The 20,820-nt window shown below is 39.8% G+C and overlaps 1 pseudogene; it reads right to left on the reverse strand.

Annotated features, from left to right (window-relative positions):
* Nucleotides 1–18,755, reverse strand: part of LOC128362816 (ecto-NOX disulfide-thiol exchanger 2-like) — a 64,120-nt pseudogene extending 45,365 nt beyond the window's left edge.
* Between the last annotated feature and the right edge of the window lie 2,065 nt (nucleotides 18,756–20,820).

Genomic DNA, 20,820 nt, shown 5'->3' on the forward strand with positions numbered 1-20,820 from the left:
TCAATGCCATTATTGCTTGCAAAAGGAAGATCTATTTCTATGAGGAGAGCCTATCATAATGCTCTTGTTGTCTGTGGGCACAGTAAGTTAACTAAATTGCCATTTTGCAGTAAATAAAAATACAGTCCCATGACAGGCCAGCTGACTCTGGCCTCTGACCTCACAATAGATTAGGGCAAGCAAACATTGGATTCCCTGACTAGAATCTATATATCCTGTACTTTTGTATAAAGGGGCACTGCCTTTGCCCGAAACTTAGCAGGGAAATAATGAACAGCACTACACAATGTAAAGAGGTCGGCTATCTGCAGACTTCAGTTAGCCAAATTAAAAACCTTTCAATGCCTTTGTAATGTTTTGTGGAAATTAATTCAAGGCCAAGTTAAAAGGCAAAATAAACAAAGCTGTGAAACCAGCCTATTACTGATAGAGCATAACCAATTACATTGTGTATACCTGTGAATGGGCAGCAAAAAGAAACAAAAGACACCAAGAATATAATAAAAAGTACAAGATTTGCTTTGGTGCTTGTGTTGCAGGGAAAGAGAGACTACTCTGTATAATGTGGGAACACTGGTGCAGACTGGCTGCCGCCACTTTTTGCTAAACAGACAATTGACTATGAACTTTACTTCTCATGTGATATGGCATGGCGTTCCTGTATTTTATTTGAGTATTTTCTGTCTGTGTGTTTTGATTGCTGATGGTCCGTCCATCACTCACAAGCAGAGACATGTCTCAATGGGAAATACAGCTCAATGAGGAAATGCAATTCATACTTCGGCATATCCACGTGCAGCATGCACCTAGTTACAAAATTTCAGAGGTTTATTTGTAAACTCTATCCTTCTGGTTAGTGCTAGCTTAATCCCAGGACCCGCAGTTTATTTTTTGTGAAACCACCTTATGATGTGGTTTCACAGTGGAATACAGGAGCAAAACAAACTTGGGTGTCATCACTGAAACATTAGTTGACCACCCTATACCAAGCAAGATGCCTTATATGGTGTGAATCACATTGCACTCTGTTAGCAGGGACTTCCATCTTCAGTTCTGTCTACTGCCACCATGAAACTATTGAATGCATAATCTCTCATTGATAAATTCTTCCTCATACATGACAACATCTTGGACAAACTTGGCATGAACCAAGGGACAACTGTGTTTTAGTTACACAGAGAAAGCCTGCAGTACTGGTCGTGGTGTTTCTTTTTAGGAATCATACACGGGACTGAACTAAAACAGTCTCCCCTGCCAATGACTAATCTTTCTTTAAAGCCTTGCTCTGAAATATAAACCTCCATGACAGTGCTTCTCAGGTAGATGAGAGCAAACCAAACTTATCTTAGCAACATGTTGATGCCCCTTCTCAAACCAGTAGGCACACACTTGACCTGATCATCACTGACTCTGCCCCCATCAATAACCTAGAGGTCTATGATCTGGGTGTGTACAACCACAAGCTGGTCTTAACTTGATTTCCCTACTAAACCCAAGTGTCAAATGTGTTTTCAATGCTGGAAAAGCATTGACCTAGCCCTCATGACAATGACCACCATGTGGATGAACTAGTGGCACTCTACAACATATCTCTGAGCAGTGTCTTTGATCTTCATGCCCTTAACAAGATGTGTGAGGTCAGTTTTTCATGCTGTGGTTGCATGTTTACTCATGACCTGCGGAAAATAAAAACAGCTGGATGTGTGCTAGAACAATGCTTCAGACATTCTGGGCTCACTGTCCACGAACTGGCCTCCCATGAACATCACTTACTTAAGTCCCTTAAAGATGCTTGGTCACAGTTCTATTCCAACTAACTAATAATCCTGGCAACGCTGATCATCTTCCCTAGTTAAGGCTCCAGAAGAGATATGTCACAGCTTAATTTCAGAGCCAAGGTCAACAACATCAGCTCTCCCAGATCCAGATTCAGTTCATTTTACTGTACCCTTAGATAAATGTGGTTTACAGTGAGTGAGTTGTTGTTACGCCCACAGACAGACAGACAGTACAGGACAAGAACATGCTAGACAAAGTAACAACAGTGCTCAGACTAAAAGGACAAAAGAAGAAGAACTGCCCCAAGAAAATAAGATACAAGGATATCCAAGTTAAAAGATAAAATTTGTGCCATTAGCAAAAACAAGATAAAAGAAACAATACAAAACATGAATAAATAAATAAATAAATAAATAAATGAATAATGTTAAATTTTGCAGTTTCTTTCACTTGTTAATAGCACAGATGGCTGCTGGTACAAAACTGTTTTTGTATTGTTTGGTTTCACAAGCACGTACCATAAGCCTCCGTCCTGATGGGAGCAGCTCAAACTCACCATTAAGAGGGTGGAAGTTACCTTTTAAAATAAAGCCAGCTATCCTCTGTAATTGTCTACTATACAGGGATTCTGGATAAAGCTGAGACTCTCCAATCAGTTTGCCTGACGATTTCAAGATGTTTTAGAAAGGCACGTTTCCAAACGATGAAACAAGAACAATTCTATAAAAGCACAATAAAACAAGGTCAGCATGGTCTTGTCAATGTTAAAAGTGGACAGTTTTCTCAGGTGCTGCATGGTGTCCCTTTTTACGCACACCTTCACAATTTGCCTCAAAGTTCAGTTTGTTGTCGATGACAGTTCCAGGATATTTATATGTGCTGACACACTCCACAGTGTGACCTTTTAAAGTTGTTCCCTCGATTGTAAGCATGTCAATAATCATATCTTTTGTTCAGAAATGTTCATATAAAGGAAAGACTTATCGCACCAATCAAGGAAATCATTAACAACAGGGCCGTGGCTCTTCTAATTGCTTTGCAGCAGACTGACAATAGCAGTATCCTCTGCGTACTTTAAAATAGTTCTATCCTCTCTGTTGCTACGACACATGTTGGTATAGAGGATGAATGAAAGAGGAGAGAGCACGCATCCTTGTGGGGAGTCAGTGGAGGATGAAACCTGATCTGAAACAGTTTCATTCACTCTCATTCTATGTCAGTTAAAAAGTCCAGAATTCAGCCCACAAGATTACTGCTTAAATTAAAATGTTCTAAAAGCCTCAAGGCTACAACATGGGGTTGAATTGTATTAAAAGCAGATGAAAAATCAATGATGTCTCTCTGGTGTCCAACTCTTTCTCTCCGCTTCCTCCTGTCACCAACCCTCTGTCTGGGAACTTGCCATCTCTACTCTATTTTCTTGGCATCAGGTAGTCACATTATGGAAATCGTCAAGCAGGGTTTTAACCCCATTCCCACAGTTCTGCTCAAGTCATATATCCCCAAACTGTCAACCTCTGTCTTCAAACTCATAGTGTTCCACCTGCCACAGTCATCCGCCCCGTTCTCAAGAAGCCCACCATGTTCTTGCCAGCTACAGACCTATCGCAAACCTCCCTTTCCTGTCCAGTGTTTTGGAGAAGGTGGTTGCTTCTGAGCTTCAGGACCACCTTAAACACAACCTATTTGAAAAAGTTCCTAATTGCATTTCAACAGTACAGACAGTCTATAAAACTCATTGGGTTTTAAGGAAAAGTATAACTGGATGTCATCAGTGCACCAATGATAAGTGATGTTGCTGAAAGTACCAATAATCTGTCCAAGTGGAAGCATGTATATGGAGAATAAAATAGGCCCCAGCAACAATCCCGGGGATGCTACATGAGAAACCAGCAGTGTCCAATTTAAGTTCATACAGAGAGTAAGAAAATCATATCAGCAAGATAAGAGGAGAACTATTCCAATGCAACCCCAGAGAGGCCCAAAAGGTGTTTCAGCCTGTGTAGTAAGATATGGTGCTTTACGTTGGTTCATGATGGCTACAATATTGTAACTAGACTTGTGCACTTGCGCCATGTGAGGGCAAGGCTAGCTATCCCACATGCTAAAAAACTTAATTGCATGCACTGCAAGAAGAAGAACCAAGATGATGGTGAGGAAGATAATATAACTGGGAATAACATCTGGTGATTATCTACACTGTGGAGTTCAAAGTCTGTGTGTGAGTCTGACTGACTGCTGTTGAAAACGTTGAGGCACAGTGAGAAATATTGACTTTAGAGGTTTAAAATAATTTATTATGAAATTCTCTGGCTGAGGAATTAAACGATGTATGGTGGTGTGGAATAACATGAGCTTTAGGTGAATATTTCCAGACCCAGATGTTTATAATGGTCGTGGTCCATTTAGGTCACCTTGTTGCCTCAATCTTAATTTCAGGCAGTCAGTCTGAAATTTCATGTCAGTCATTTTGGCTGCTATATTGTATAGCCAACCTCCCATCAGATAAATGCTGTGCTGCAGGGATGCTATGGAAATCACTTGGCTTCAGGACGTGTATGATGGACTGTGTGCCAAGCTGTGTGTTAAACTTTGTGTTGGGATGGTAGGAGGGCAACAGGTGTTGAATGTTGCTGTCTGGACTGAAAAGATGTATTTAATGCCTCTGTGCTGCTATTGTCAGTGTATGTTGTGCAGTTGGTAGAGCACATGTTATAGGCGGTCAAATTGAAAATAGAGCAACTTCAGACTAGTCTATTGATCTGGCAAACCACAAGCCCGCCTGACTCAATCGTATTTTCCTCTATGTAATCTTCCTCCACTGATAACATTCACTGCAAACGATGGAGTCAGCGCCCATTAGAGGGTTCTCTCTCTTTAGTGCCACTAGCCAGTGCTGTTTTCGTTTTCTGTTTTGTCTTTGGCCATAACCCTATAAAAGTCATTTGCACTTTCAGTAGCAATACAATAGTGCCGTCCTTTATGTCTTCATCTGTCCTGTGGCTCACCACTCTTTATCTTTCAGTTTCTACTATAGGATCTTTTGAACTCAGCCACTCTATCTAATACTGTGCAGTCACAAGTCATATTTTTTTTCAAAAATGGTGATGCCCTTGTCACAAAATATATGTTTCTTTTTCTTTTATATGTGTTTATAGTTGTCATGTTTGTTACTCACATCTGATGTTTTCGTCACACGCTTCATGTTTGCCATTATTTATCCATTAAATCCGTTTCCATTGCACTTTGTAACATTTTGTTTTTATATTTACATCGTTGTCAGGTGTGCAAATTTTCTTTTTACCATACTTTGATTTCTTTTTTAACATTTCTGTCCAGGACCGGCCCTGACAGTGTTGGAGCCGTATAGGTATTATATTGCCCTCACTCCATCCCCAAAATCTGGGGGATGGAGTGACGCAAAAGCATAACTTACACTGTCCCACAGACACACAGACACTCATAATAGAGCTGCCAACTTAGCTACAACACTGGTACACAAAGGCTTCTACAAAGGGCCATGGATGTTCTTCTAGTTACTTTCAAATCTCCAGCGGACTCTGTGCTTCCAGTGAAGACACGCAGAGTCTGACAGCAGCTGGCCATGGCTGGTCATTTTGCTTGCATTTCTTCTTCGTTGTCACCCACAATTTCCGTCCATCTGACAAAATTCTGGCAGCCAGAGTTCCCAATAGTTCACTTAAAAACCAACAACAAAAAAACCTAACAACTTTATCTTGCAGGGTCCTGTGACATTTGAAGTAAAACCTGCAGCTAAATTAGCTTTTTTGGTCTGTTCAGACAGTAAATTACTGGCTAGGTTGACCAGAGGACGGAGAGACACAAGGATATAATCAGGACCCCCCAAATACATAAAAAATGCCTTAATCTTTCTTTGGAGGAGAATGTGAGTTATGAGTCCTAAAGTATCTTAAAAACTCTTAAAAAAGCTAAATTATATCCCTGAGATGAAGTGTCTTAGACATAGCCGCCAGAGTGAGTAAATCCTGCCAGATTTAAAGATAAGAGTGTCTGTGTGTCTGTGATAATAAGTGGTAGCTTGTAAGGTTGTAAGGTCACATACACAGAGAGAGAGAGAGAGAGAGAGAGAGAGAGAGAGAGAGAGAGAGAGAGAGAGAGAGAGAGAGAGAGAGAGAGAGAGAGAGAGAGAGAGAGAGAGAGAGAGAGAGAGAGAGAGAGAGAGAGAAATGTAATCATATTTGACAGAGAGGGTAGCGATGGAGAAGAACTATTCTTCTGGCTATTCCACAGTATTCTGCTGTCATCAGTGTGGGTGTATGACTCAGTGTTATAACAATCCCCATTCAATATCCCAATAATAACACTGCACCAACATACACAACCTCCGTTCACCAACTCCAACCATAAAGATATCCATCATGTAGAGATCAATAGGCTTCTTATCTTTATGGTCAACACAACTCAAACTGAATACAAGTATACCTTTTAGCTCAAAGCACTGTTGAGTCTAGGTGCAGCCACACAGAGCCGCTAGCATGGCTGTGTAGACTTTTAGCTGTCTTATGGTTGAGGCTAGTGTTAATCATAATCCCATGATATATACATTAAGCATGCAAAATAAAATGAAGGAGACCCTACTAAGAAAGTAAACATCCCATCCCACAAAAATAAGTAGAAAAAAAATCTGTGTACTGATCAAAAAAGGACTGAAACATGTTTGATTTTGGGTTTACAGTAAACTTAAGCACTTAATTGCTGATGTCACAGTACAACCAATAGAAAGAGCAAAACATTTTAGATACTGCTGATTTAGTCCTTTTGTAGACAAGCCAGTGACAAATATGTCGCTTTGCTTTGAACTCAAGTTGTTATCTAAATCAATAAAGATGAGCTCAGTGTTGAGTTGTATATTTTTTTTCAAGTGTAATCGAATCCAGCTCACCGATGTGATAACAGAGAAACAGAGCTGAGGTCAGATAAGGTAAAATAAAATTAAGTTATGTATGTTAAAATATGTTATGTTATGTATGTTAAAATATGTTATGTTATGTAACCAGTAATAATAATAATATAATGATAATAATAATAACAAATGTTATTTGTATTGCACTTTACATTTCAGCAATCTCAAAGTGCTACAGAGCAGAAAATAAATACTTGCATACATCATAACAATAATAGTCTTTATTCACATAGCACTTATCCAATAGCAGAATTGTCAAAGAGCTTCAAGGGCTGTTGATGCAGCTGTTGGACAATGCTGAGTTGATATCATTTTATTTGTCTGTTCACTAGGTAGGTCCAAGTCTTGTTTAGCCTGGCTTAGAACCAACACTGGAGAGCAGGAAGAACTGATTGTCCATCAAAGATGCCTTCCAAACAACTGCAAAGCTGTCATATAATTATATGTATATGTATATGTATATGTATATGTATATGTATATGTACATGTATATGCATGTGCATGTGCGTAGAAATAGAAAATTAGATGTTTAATGAGCACACTCATTGACAGCAAGCGGTATCTCCAAAGTCTTGTCAGTAGCACATGAGCTTCCAAGTTTGCCTCTGGGTTATGTGCACGCGTGTGTCTACAGCTGGTGTAGTCTCATTCGGCTCATGGGTTTTACACTGGGATATCACACTGTACACACCCTTCCTCTAGGAAAGTTTTTCAAATATAAAATAAAACATGATAATACAGTGATAACACCAGCTGGACCCAAACTGAGTTCACTTGAAGGCAGAGAGTACTGTATGCACTGTGGTAAGGGAAAAAAACAGAAATCATTTGATCCAAAGTAATTGCTGAAGCATAAAACTACCTCCAGTGTTGGTGTTCTCTTTCTTTTTGGGTCTCTATTTTTTGTCCAGTTGAATTAACCTTTGGGTTTATTCAGACCAGGTAATCAGGCCAGGACTATCTACGGCTTACTTTTGGATTAGCTCTCTGTAAAACAGAACCAAAAAAAAGAAATAACAGTGGTTTATACATATCTGTGCTACTTTGGTTTAGAGGGAAATACGACAACCACAGATTTCCTTTAGCCATGATGATGAGTCAATAGTAAATCCACCAGGATTAGTTCAAAGGCTCAAGCAGAAATGGTGACAAAGACAACACATCACGACATGTGACTGTGTGTCTATGCATCTTTTATTGCTTGTGTAACATTATGTTCTCCTTGTGTGTATGGGAGGAGTGGAGTATGTTCAGAGTGGTTCACAAGGTTCAGAGCTAACAGACTGGAAATATGACCAAACATCTCTTGCCAAAGTCGACTGAATCTATGGATTATGGATGGAGTTCAGCAAAGGTCAGGTTTACTGCTAGGAGGCATCCTTTTAGCTGCCTGTTTAAGTGCAGGCAGAACAGGGAGTGTGGACGCACAGTCATAACTCAGACCACTGTAAGTTGTCTGCCACATTCAACTTTGACTGACCTGAGATTTACTCTTCATGAATGGGTAAAGTGAGAGACATATCGATATTGTAGGAGTACAGTTAAAGAAATGAGCTGGTAGGAGTACTTCAAACAGAATAATTTAATCTTGTCTGATAAAGAGTCTGTCCTTAAGCCTGCTCCATTGAGACAAAAGTACAATGCTGATTTTGTAATGAGCCTGGACATTATATAATACAGCTTTGTTCCAAACTGAGATATGAATCATGTAAAAAAAAAAATTACCCATGCTCTCCCAAAAGTCCCCTCCGCTCAAAAATGACACACAATCTAAACTTCAGATTTGAAGGTTGAGTGAGAAACTGTAGGTTTTATTATGCTAACTTTCTAAATTGATATTTATTCAGTTTTCAGCACAGTCCAGTTTATCACACTGTTTTTAGTGCGGGCTAAAACTATGAAAGCCCTCATCTCTCTAAAATCCAAATGAACAGCGTGTGCTCCAATGTGGCTGTGGATTACAGAGGCTGACTCAGCTGTAATGAGACATTAATGAAGATGTTGGGTAATTTAGGCTGGCGAAGCAGAGAGAAAGGGAGGGGGAATAGGAGAGGAGAGAGGAGGAAGGAATAGGGAAAAGTAGGGAAGCACCAGCTGCTTTTCCAGATGATCCACGGGGGGAGACACAGCTGTCCTCTTCACCTGACTCTCCTCCCTCTCCATTTTTCGCTCCTGCCTTCCGTCCTCTCTGTCCCAACCTCCAGAACCTGTTTCAGCAAAATGACTTTAATGAAGATATATTACCACAACTAAGGCCTAATCCATTGTTTGCCACACAGATCTAGTCCCCCTACACACCTCTCTCTCTCCCTTAGCGCGTGGGCAAGAGCATTTCCCTGCATCTCCATCATGCTGGACAGCTCCCCACTCTGTCGGTAATGTTTATGATACTCTTGAAAGGAGAGCTGCCAGAGGCTGTTCTGAGCCTGAGAGCAGTAAATACCACAAATTAAATTCAATAGGCAAAGTGTGATAGTGAGGGGCAGCAAATTGCACATGTATTCATCATCAGTATGGACTAACAGATACTTGTATGCATGTGTGTGAATACACAAATGAAAAACATGCTCTGATACAACAGCCCCTCAAATAGCGAAAAAGAGACCAGAAACTGCCCTACCTGGAGAGAGGAGTCAGTGTGCAGCACTATCTACAAAATATATTCAATATTGTCATACACTAAGAGAAACTAGCTCTGTCTGTCTACATGTTTCAATGTGATTACATCTGTAATCACAAGAGAGAGAGAGAGAGAGTTGCTATTTTGTACTGTCCAAATATTTGAACAAACTGCATTTTAATGCTTTGGCAAAACGCTGCTCTCATAACGTTGATGCCAATAGAGCCCATTGAGTTGAATTGAAATTGAAGTGAGAAAAGACACAAATTGAGGGTGAGACAACAGAACTGAACCTAAAGTATTAATCAGAAAGTTCAATTTGTAAGACTGAATATGATGTTATCAGTGCAGAATACTTAACCAAAAGTGCTCTCTGAGGTTGTAATGACATTGGAAATAATAAACAGATGGACTCATGCTTTAATGCTTCATTAATCTTAAAATTCTTGGTTATAAAATATTCATCCAATCGTTCTTAAAGTAATGTTGAAGACTGTGTTGGTGCAACCTGACTTGTTTGAAGGAAATGGTCTGCGATCTCTTAAGGACATGTCAATGTCACAGCTCTCTGATTGGTTACATAATTATGCTCATGATGTTTCCTAAGCCTTACCCTCATTAACTACAACAGGAAAGCATCTTATGGCGGAAGATGGTTACTGACTCTACATTACTTGATTCTTTGGCAGGAAGCTGCCATAAGCTATTATTCATAATTTACTATCTGATGCCTGGTTAGCTTATCATTATAAAATCAAAGCTTGAGCCTTTTGCCTGTGAGTCAGAAAAGACCTAACCTCTAATCTACTGTTGGTGCCATGACACCGTAATCGGCAGTATGTATATTATGAGCAGTAACTGTTTAGTGTGTGTTCATATGAGGATCAGGTTAAACTTTTCTTTTCACATTTGACCCCCTTTTATATCACAGCAAACACAATGTACATCAAAATGTAAGTCAAGACTCACAGAAAAGGCACATATAGGCATTTTGTGATAATATTACAGGGAGATAAGTGACACAGTCAAGTGAAGGGGACATATCATGCTTTTTGTGATTTTCTGTTATGTGTTATGATGTTGGATGTCTGTGTTAAACAGTCAAGGTTCTAAACCTAGAGGTGAACAGATGTGAAAATGTTCACTGGAAATCAAAAGCCCAGGTTTCAGCCTGCTCTGAACACTCTGTTTGCAATGTTACCTCTACTTCATCAAGATTCAAGATTCAGACGTCAGATTGTTCGCAATCTGATGCCCATAACCTCAAACATGATGTATTTGAGAAGTTTCCATTTTGACTATAGAATGATAAAAAAGTGAAATTCTCCTACTGGTGTTTGTTTATGGAGCCTGCAGGTAACCAATCACAATGGAATGGGCTCATTGGGAGGGGGCTAAAATAGGAGACAGGAGTTAAAACAGCCTGTTTTAAACAGAGGCTGAACTGAGAAGCTGCATAAAGGGCCAGTATACTGTAAGTTAAACACGGGTTGTTGTTGTTGTTTTGTTTTTTACTTTAAATCATGAAAAGATATCCCAGTGGAGCCCCAGAATATAAATACAGACCTGAAATTGTGCATGACACGTCCCCTTTAAACTTTAAACTAATTCAGTGTCAAACTACTTAAACATATAGATAATTCTAGTTTAAAAACAGTCAGAAATATTAGCAACATGATTATTATTGATGTAATATATTTTATGTTTACACAAAGCTGGGCCCTCTTGAACATTGTTTAAACTCTGATATACTGCCTGCCTGGACACTGAGAGCAAGTTGGACAGCGTACTGCATGCAGTTTGTTCAGATGTGACTTCAGCACAGTCATAAATTATGCGCGGCACATGAATATACACCAGATGTCTGCACAGACCCTGGCAGACACAGGCAGATAACAAAATGCACATTATGTGGACCCTCGTGAACCCTCTGAGCTACATGGGAAGTATAAATTTAGCTTTAACCTGTGGTCCAAATTGTCCAGAGGAGTGAGGATACATTCTGTGGGGTGAACTAGGCTACTCTTGGTCTTATGGGCATTATTTACTCTGTGTATAGTGACACACACACACACACACACACACACACACACACACACACACACACACACACACACACACACACACACACACACATATGGAGTACAGTATACATTTTCTTAAGTTTGACAATGAGACATCGTCATTCAGAGAGGTGAGCTTTTAGTATTTTCAAACCCTCATTATTCAGGTTAAATGGTATCGCTTTAAAACATATGTCACAATAAATGTTACGCTACTTGTGACACTTGGCAAATGAATGTAGATTAGTTAAAAGGGTATCTAAAAAGCCTTAATGTGGACTAATTTCAGAGCAGTCACAAAACTGGCAGAAAAGAACAGCTCCTCTAAATTAACAACTGAAAAAATGCCTCATTTAGAGAGAATTTAGCACTTTCTAAGCGTATAACAATCCATTCAATTGTGATGTGTTGCCTGTGCTCTGTTTGAAACTGCCTGTAACATCAGTGCATTCTTGATGGAATAGCTTTAAATTGAGTCAGTTCAATAAAAAAAACTTTTAATTTATAATGGCATACACAGCATTATAGTATGTTCATGTAGTCTCATTTCAAAATGAGTCCATTATGTTTGCATCCTCTTGGTGTGAGCAGCGGTGTAAGCAGAACAGTGAAGAGTATAAACTGCTGTTTTGAGCACTGACGTTTATGGTTTTAGTATAAATAATTTCTCATATTGTTGACTACATCTTTATTTTTGCACTGTAACTGTGGCATTTGTGTTCTCAGGGCATAGCATATACTGGCTGAGTCACACTCCTCAACAAAAGAAGTCTGCTCATGCCTCAGTTGAGGTTGCGAACCTGAGATTAAGAAACCAGGCCTTAGAGGGATTACTGGGATGTTGATGTGTTTTCATATCTCGACTTCAAGCAAGCTAGGTTATACAGAAGGGATCAGCATACACAAACATTATCTGCTCTTAAACCCCTTTGTTGTAAACTTGGCTCATTTGATATGCCAACACACACGTACCGTAAGCTGGTACATTTCCAGCTGCTGACCCCATGTGACCTGACCAAAGCAGGATGCTAGTTATACATCACAACACTAGTTTCATGAATACACACTGAGCACTCTGACGGGTCTATTTAAAGGAATTGTAAACATTTTGGGGAAAAAACACTTATTAACACTTTCTTGCTAAGAATTAGTTGAAGTTTTGATACCACTATCTGTTGAAACCGTACAACCTTCTCTTTAATTCATGGATAAAACAAACCGTTTTAATCTCAAATTGAGGAGATGAAGAATCCAATGGGGTCCAATCCAGGGTTAGGGTAAGGGTTAGCTAACCCTTACCCTAACCCTGGATTAACCCTCGACCCCAAATGTACCTATTTTGGTGGGGATCTGACAACATGATATTGACAAAAGTTAAACACTGTGACAAAATAGAGGTTGAACAGACCTCCAGAGAGACCATGTATGACCAACAACAAAATTATGGTCAGAACTACATCCTGTTCTCATGTTCCCCAGATGAGAGTCATAAACTGTAACTCACATTCCTGGAGGACATTCCTTGAGTCTCTCTGCAAATCTGAGCCAAACCTGAATTTGTACGAATTGTTCCTCTGAGCTGCTTTCCAGAAACTCCTTAGCCAAGACACAATTCTTATTGAGGTGTCTCTTTTCTTCAATTTCAAGTATATGTATATTTAAATTTTTTTATTGAAACAAGTTCTGTTTGTTTCTTTTTTATTTGTAACTGACTTGTTTGCTTTTATATATAGTATTCCATTTTTGAAGTTTACACCTCCACTCAACTAAAATTACAAGAAGCCAAAACCTGAATTTTCAACTCAAACTGAAACATTGCTTGGAGGCAGATAACGATGCTTCAAACTGGAACACCACTACATTGCAAAGACTCAACCCGTCCCGAGCCAGGCTGCATTGCACCAAGCTGTAACTGCAACTAACTCCATCCAGTTAAATCCAAAATAACACTGGACCTCCTGAGACACATCTGTGCAGCAATGACGCAACATGTAACATGTAACAAGGGATGTGATCAAGGGTTGATGTCGAATAACATTAAGATAGAAAAATAATTTCTTTAGCTTAGCATTACCTGTTGCAATACATTAACCTTGAATTACACACTATTTCTAAGAAATATATTTTATTATGTTATTTTTCTTATCATTTATAAGCCTTATTATTCATTATCATGTATCCTCAACATGTTTAGCTATTAATACATTTCTCCCTACGAAGTGTTGTTGTGGTTTCTTTGAGCAGACCAGACAGAGGTCACTGCTTGTACAACTACTTAGAGCTATTAAACTGAATAATTGATTAAATTGCTTCCTCCTAGCACTAACAAACAGAGACAAGGTTTTATATTAATAAATGTATTAATTTTCCAATGCTGTCCATTCAATATGCAGCTCTAGCCATTAAGAAAGGAAATGGCTAGAAAAAACTCACCTAGTCCTGTACATGGTAACACAATCTGCATAGCAGCACATCTAAAATTCCCTATTGACTTGTTTGTTTGTTCCCTACAAAGTGTGTGCAAAGTGCAAAAACAACAATTTGTGGTTTAATAGGGTGATATGTGTAGGACTATTTCTTTGGCAAGAGCAGTAACTTTGTGGAGTCTTGTCATTACCGTGGCATTGTCAGGCAACAAGAAAGACCAATACAGCTTTAGAAGTGCTTGTAGTTGGATTTTGTTACCTATGGACCAAGTGAGACTAGCTGATAACTCTTATGCTAAGCTAAGCTAATTGGTTGCTGTATATTTGACACACAGATATGATAGTGGTATCGGTTTTACTCATCTAACTCTAAAAAGAGGCAAATAGGCATATTTCCCTCAAATGTTTCATTTTTATTAATCTTCACTGAACTGAAAACTGAATTTGCTTATGATGAACATACTCAGCACTACGGGGGCTGGATGAGGATTAGTAACTCCTTAGTGGAACAGCAGGGAAACTCCTTTAAGGGGTTACCTCATACACTGTAAACACTCTATGCTCCAGCTAGATTTTGTATAGTCAGACAAGGATAACTTCCAGCTTCCATAGGCCCACACAGGTATGAAAACACACACACATACACATACACACATCCTCTGGGCACATTTGCCATTTCAAAACCTTTACTTAAGGAAGCAAATGAGCTAACAGCCCATCCTTAATTATAACTGCCTGGGAGAGTGGATGCAGAGGAGGGAAGGCTCCAGACATTCAAACACTGACGCATTGGGAGCTGCCCAGTGCTATGAGTACAACTGATGCTCACCGCCTTCCTTGCTAAAGGGTACTTAGAGGGCAGCAGAGGGGGAGGATACATTGTTACTCATCTTGCCTCCTACACAGATTTTTCCAGCCAGTCTGTGTATTCAAGCCAACATCCAAAAAAAGGTTCTCTAACCTTTAGGCTTCTTTTGCTCCCACCTCTAAACATGTGGCCGCAATATCTTACTTACAGTACATCTCAAAAAAAGGCAAAAGTATATTATATCAAGACCAAAGTTTGGAAAAATGTTGCTATCACACTGGAGTGTCAACATAAATCTAATAAATTCAGTGTTTTATAGGATGCGGGATAGAAATTCCCACATCAATATATTCACTTTACAACACAATATATCTTTGTGGCACCTTGTGACCTGTTTGGCTGCATGTACTGTGGCAGGTCTTCTGTGGTACTTGGCATGAGTTGTTGTCCAGTCATGCTTATCCGACCCATCCCCAGGTTGCTCATGGCTGTTGCCCAGGCGTTGGGGTCTGACATGGGGAACATCATGGAGTTTAAGTCCATGGTCAGGTTCAGCTCACCATCTGGAGAAATATACACAAAAAGAGGGATGAAAAAGTGAGATTGAAATTCCTTTTAGGGACATTTTTGATTTAAATACTACAAAAGGATGTGTGCTGATTTAGATCAGTAAAGTAGAGGACAAGTTCAAAACCTTATTGACACAATTGCTTTGTGATCTCCAACCTAATGTATTATTGTTTAAATCTCAACTTCATCTTACAGGTTCAAAAGCCTGGCCTCTTGATACTTCCTGCCTCAGTGACCCGTGACCTCTACTCAGCGTGTGCAGCTGCTGACTTAAAATGCTGTAAAATGCAGACCGTGTTAGTCACTCAGTACGCTTCAAAATTACAAAGGTTTCTGAACAAAATCAGCATGTAAATATTTTGCCCAAGGACACTGACACATGTTTGACTTACTGTAAGTGAAAGATAAAACTAAAAATCCTTCAGATTTACTCCTACTCACAAACTTGAAAATAAAAGCTACTTTATTTATTTAATTGTTCATGCTTTCAGATTTAGTCAAGCTCCAGATGTCTCTTGGTTGCGGCACAGAGACAGAGGTAAGCCCACCTGAGACATGCTCTGGAGTGATTGTACAAAATATCATTGCATATAACAAATAACATGTTATCTGAAGCAGCATGTATAAACCTGAATGGGGTAGTTTAGGTCTATTATCTGAATCCAATGATCATTTCATAGGATATTACACCAATTTTTCTTTCTTTCTGCTTTCACTTTCCATGCATCATCATGTGCTAAAGTGGTACAAAATCTCCAGTTTCTCTTTGTTTTGGTTTCCAATTCAACCAATTTCCTATTACATTAACCCTATGTGTTATATATATTTATGTATTATGAATACATGATATTGTTAAGTATTTAAATTGTTGATTGCTAATTGAGGCAAAGTATTTCAAACAAAATAAAACCTTTTAAAAATCTATTACACGTGACAGATTATTTAAAGAATTAATCATTTAGTGGGTGTAATGTCTTTGATAGGCAATTCCTGCTATGATCATACATATGATCACTTCATGTTGTGCTTACCCACACTGGATAAATGTGTCTTATTCTTCACACATAGCATACAACCTTTTTTACTCCCAAGTTGGCTCTTTAGACCAGTCTGAAGTGAAAGTCTTAAATGTTTGATTGACAAATATGGTCCCTAACAGAAGTTCAACTTGACACACAATACACAAAGACATAAAGCAGAACAGATATAACATTACCTCAGAGCAAAGTGCAAATCCACATATTATTTTTTCTGAAATAAATACTGAAAATTCTCTAACCTACCACTACAAACGCACATATTGACTGCCACACAAAACCCCAGGCTCATGGTTCTCTGCCAGGTCTTGAGTCTTTCACTGCAAAGCAAGCATATTCAGATCCCCACAGAAAAAAACCCAGCAGTAAAGTCAACAGGCACATATCATACATCCACTGGTGGCTCATTCTCCCGATCTGGACTTAATTTCACAGCTATAAATACACTTACAACTCGTGTACGAGTACGAGTTGAGCTCTCACTGGCAGACCTGTAAATGGCAGTAGCTGGTGGCTGAGTCACAAGCCTACCCTACCCTTCCCTCACACAATGTTTAACTGTGATAGTAAACTAGCAATGAGTGTGATTCACAATGTGTGTATGGAGTTTATATTCATGTTTGCTTGTGTGTGAATATATACTGTACAAACGCAGTGGGCTAAGAAATGCATTATCCTGCTGATAAATCAACACAAAGAAGCCTCTTGTGCTGCTTCTCTAAAAATATGTAAGATGTTTATAAACAAAACAGCTGGACGTCTCCTACATTACTGCAAATATGACTGTTCAACCTAAGCGTAATTATGGGATTCAAAGCATGAACATTTCCCATAGCCTGGCCGCAGCTTGACTGTTTATATCCACATAATTGTCACAATTAGGACTGTGCTAGCTTTGCACTTTGCAAATAGGATTCTACAAAAGGGAAACCATCCTCCTGGCGTGCTTGTCATATAGCAACGAGTCTGTTTTGCAATGCCTTTCATTCAACTAATTAATATTCTTCTAAAAATTCCACTAACACAACAACAGCATCCCTGCTCAGAGCCACTCATTAAAAGTTGTCTGTGCGTTGCCATGGCGAGGCCTGATAATACATTCATTGTTGTAGCGCTGCTATGTTAATGTTCCTGACAACAACTTCACAGGCCTGTTAACCACTTACAATCCCACTGGCTGTCCTGCATGACTGGGTGGCAGTACACTCTGGGAGAGATATGAGAGCAGTGGTGAAATATAAAGGTTTACAACACTGTCATGATCATTCTAAAGGAGGTTTACGACAACAGCAACAAGGAATAATGTTTACACTCAGAATACTAATGCAGGGTTAAACAATACACTATCTACTGTACTGTCTTGTTTCTGGTAGAAATATGCTGATTTGGACTGGTAAAGCAGTCAGATATTGGCCCAATTGGGCCATTGCCCAGAGATACTTTCCTGACTACTATTTCTCACCCAGTGATGCTGTTATCTTTGTTCTGCAAACAGCCCACTCGCCACTTTCTTACATTTTTTAACAAATCAGATTAGATGCCAGCTCAGAGTTAGTCAGAGTGGAGTGTGGTGCATTTATGGGGGCTGCTACTGAATTACAAAGCAAGGAAAAGCATCAGTTACCCATTCGGTGAAAATGATGAGTCAGTCTTCACAAGGTTTGCACCATGTGTAAGCAATGAGGTGCTCAGAACAGGCTGATATTGGGTCTCACATGTTTCAAGACTCTAACAAATGGAGTCCTTAAGAAACTCAACTTTCCACAGTCCTAAGTTCAGAGGCGGTTCTGGCTACTTTTGCGCCCTGGGCGGACCGACTATCGGCGCCCCTCCCTACAAATCCTTCATCACACAAAAAATAAGATAAATAAATGAAATATAGTATGTAAACACCAAAGTACATTACACACATCCGTCATCATACAAATGAATAAAATAAAATAAATAAATGAAAAATACTAATAATTAACGTAATCTGACAGACTTTCACCCTTTTTACAACTGGCATTAAAATGTTTTGTGGGTGATTAGATTGCTATCAGGGAGTGCTTCACCACATGAAAGTGCAGGTGTAAAGTTATTTATTCATTTATTTATTGCATTTTCCAATAACTTAAATGTAGCTATAACGGGTCTGTATTAATTTTATAAATGCATTACTATTTATTTGGAAGCAGCAGTTTGTGTTGTGTGGCCTGGGCTCATAATCATCACAGGTCAGTCTATTCCCCCTCCCCCCTTGCTTTTCCTCTGAGAATGAGACTCACTCACAACCTGCTCACAGCCTCTGCAGTCGCAAGTTCACCCCCCGCCCCCTCCCCTTTGCCTTTTCTTCTGACACACAACCTGTATACATGACTCTTAGCAGCAAGTTGACATGATAGTAGGGGCGCCTCATCGCCCACTGCACCAACTGGATGTGGAAATGAGCGTATTAGTCTAGAAAACTGGCGATTTTTTTTTTGAGGGCGCGCTTTTCTTTTTTTGAGGACGGACTTTTTTTTCCTTTTTTTTTTTTTTTTGAGAGCGCTTGTGCGCCCCCAAGTAGATTGCGCCCTGGGCGGTTGCCCACATTGCCCATAGCAAAAACCGCCACTGCCTAAGTTGTTCACACCTCGGTGTGAACTCCACCCATGGACACAGGACAAAAAAAAGCCCTGTTTCCATTAAGGAAGTTCCTTGTCAAATTTAGGAGGCGGGAACTTTACAAAAATGTCTTCTCACTCTGACATTTAAGCCGCGGTGTCTCCATTGCAGAGTAGGACCCAGATAGGATCCACTGGACTGTACAGGCATTGTGCAACAGGAGCTGAGGTGGTTGCCATGTTTTTGGTTTGTGTATTTGTGTACATGGTGATGGACACTGTGAACAACAGGACAAAACATCTCAAAGAAGACTTCGACAGAGGTGAAAGGGCCAGGGAGGAAATTAGACAAATAATTATTTGGAGAATTACTTTGTTGGAGCATTCCTTAACAGAGGATGGATTTCAGCGTTGCAGACTAAGACGAAGGGTAAGCTACTTCAAATTAACCCAAACTAAGCATGTGTTCAAATTACGTTGTCATATTTCTCACTTTGGTTTAAACACATGACTGCACACCCACCCACAACACCAATGTCATCATTCAATTTGCAGATGACACAACAGTGGTGGGCCTGATCAGTGGAGCTGATGAGACAGCTTACAGGGAGGAGGTCCAGAGGCTGACTAAATGGTGTTCAGTAAACAACCTGGTTTTGAACATAAATGGGCTAAGTATGGAGAAGATGGCTACTTTTAAGTTCATGGGCACATACCTTTCTGAGGATCATGGACACAAAATACTCACTGCCTGATCGGTAAAGCACAGCAGTGACTATACTTTCTGAGGGCTCTCAGGAAGCTCAACCTCCCACAACACCTGCTGCTGTCCTTCTACCACTGTTCAGTGGAAAGTGTTCTGACTTATGGGATCCTTGTGTGGTATGGCAGCAGCTCTGCAGCTGATAAAAAGGCCCAGAGGGTTATCAAAGCTGCACAAAAAATAACAAAAACACACCTACCCACCCTGGAAGATATTTTCAACTCCCGCTTTCTTCAGAAAGCCACCAGCATTCTGCAGGATCCATCCCACCCAGCCCATCATCTGTTTGAACTCCTGCTGTTTAACAGCTTTTATTCCAAAGCCATCACCACATTGAACACAAGCTTATATACGCTTATATGCTTACATATACCGCACAAACACCAAAGTGCAATAAATCAACTTGTGTCAATGTGTAATATCTATGTTGGCACTTTTGTATGACTGAGTATGTATGTGTATGGTCACGTGTGTAGTATGTATTTTATCTCGCCCTATTATTTTACTATTTACTTTATTACTTTTTTAATTGAGCTCCGTTCTCTGCCTTGGGTTTTGAATTTTGTTGTATTCTATACAATGACAATAAAGGAATCTATCTATCTATCTATCTATCTATCTATCTATCTATCTATCTATCTGTGTTACATATTCTTCTACAACATGCTCAAGTACTGCGCCTATTGTTTGGGTTCATGAGAGAAGGGGGGAATGGTGGAAAGTTGTTGTGTCAACTTTCTTCTGATGAGCAGTGGGTGCAGAACTTCGGGATGTCGAGGGAAACCTTTCGGTATCTCTACGAGAGACTGCAACCAATGATGGAGAAGCAGGACACAAATTTTCGTTTGTGTGTTCCCCTCCAGCAAAGTGATGCTATAGCAGTCTAGAAACCTGCAACCAATGCAGACTACAAGAGTGTTGCCCACCTGTTTGGGGTAAGCCGCTCAACTGCCTGCAAGTGTTTGTGTTTCTGCTGTGGAGGATATACTGTGGCCTGAAGTTATCCAGTTTCCAAATGCTGACACACTTCAGGAAATGGCGAACTACTTTGATAACAGACAATGTGTCGATGCCATAGACGGTTCGCACATTCAAATCTTGGAACCGCAGGAGTACCACACTGAATACTTCAACAGGAAAGGCTGGTACTCTATTGTCCTGCAGGCAGTGGTTGGGAAAGGACCTTTTTGGCACGTGCTTGCAGAGCTCCATGGCAGCATGCAC

Source organism: Scomber japonicus, chromosome 8 (genome assembly GCF_027409825.1).
Source record: "Scomber japonicus isolate fScoJap1 chromosome 8, fScoJap1.pri, whole genome shotgun sequence".
Taxonomy (NCBI): domain Eukaryota; kingdom Metazoa; phylum Chordata; class Actinopteri; order Scombriformes; family Scombridae; genus Scomber; species Scomber japonicus.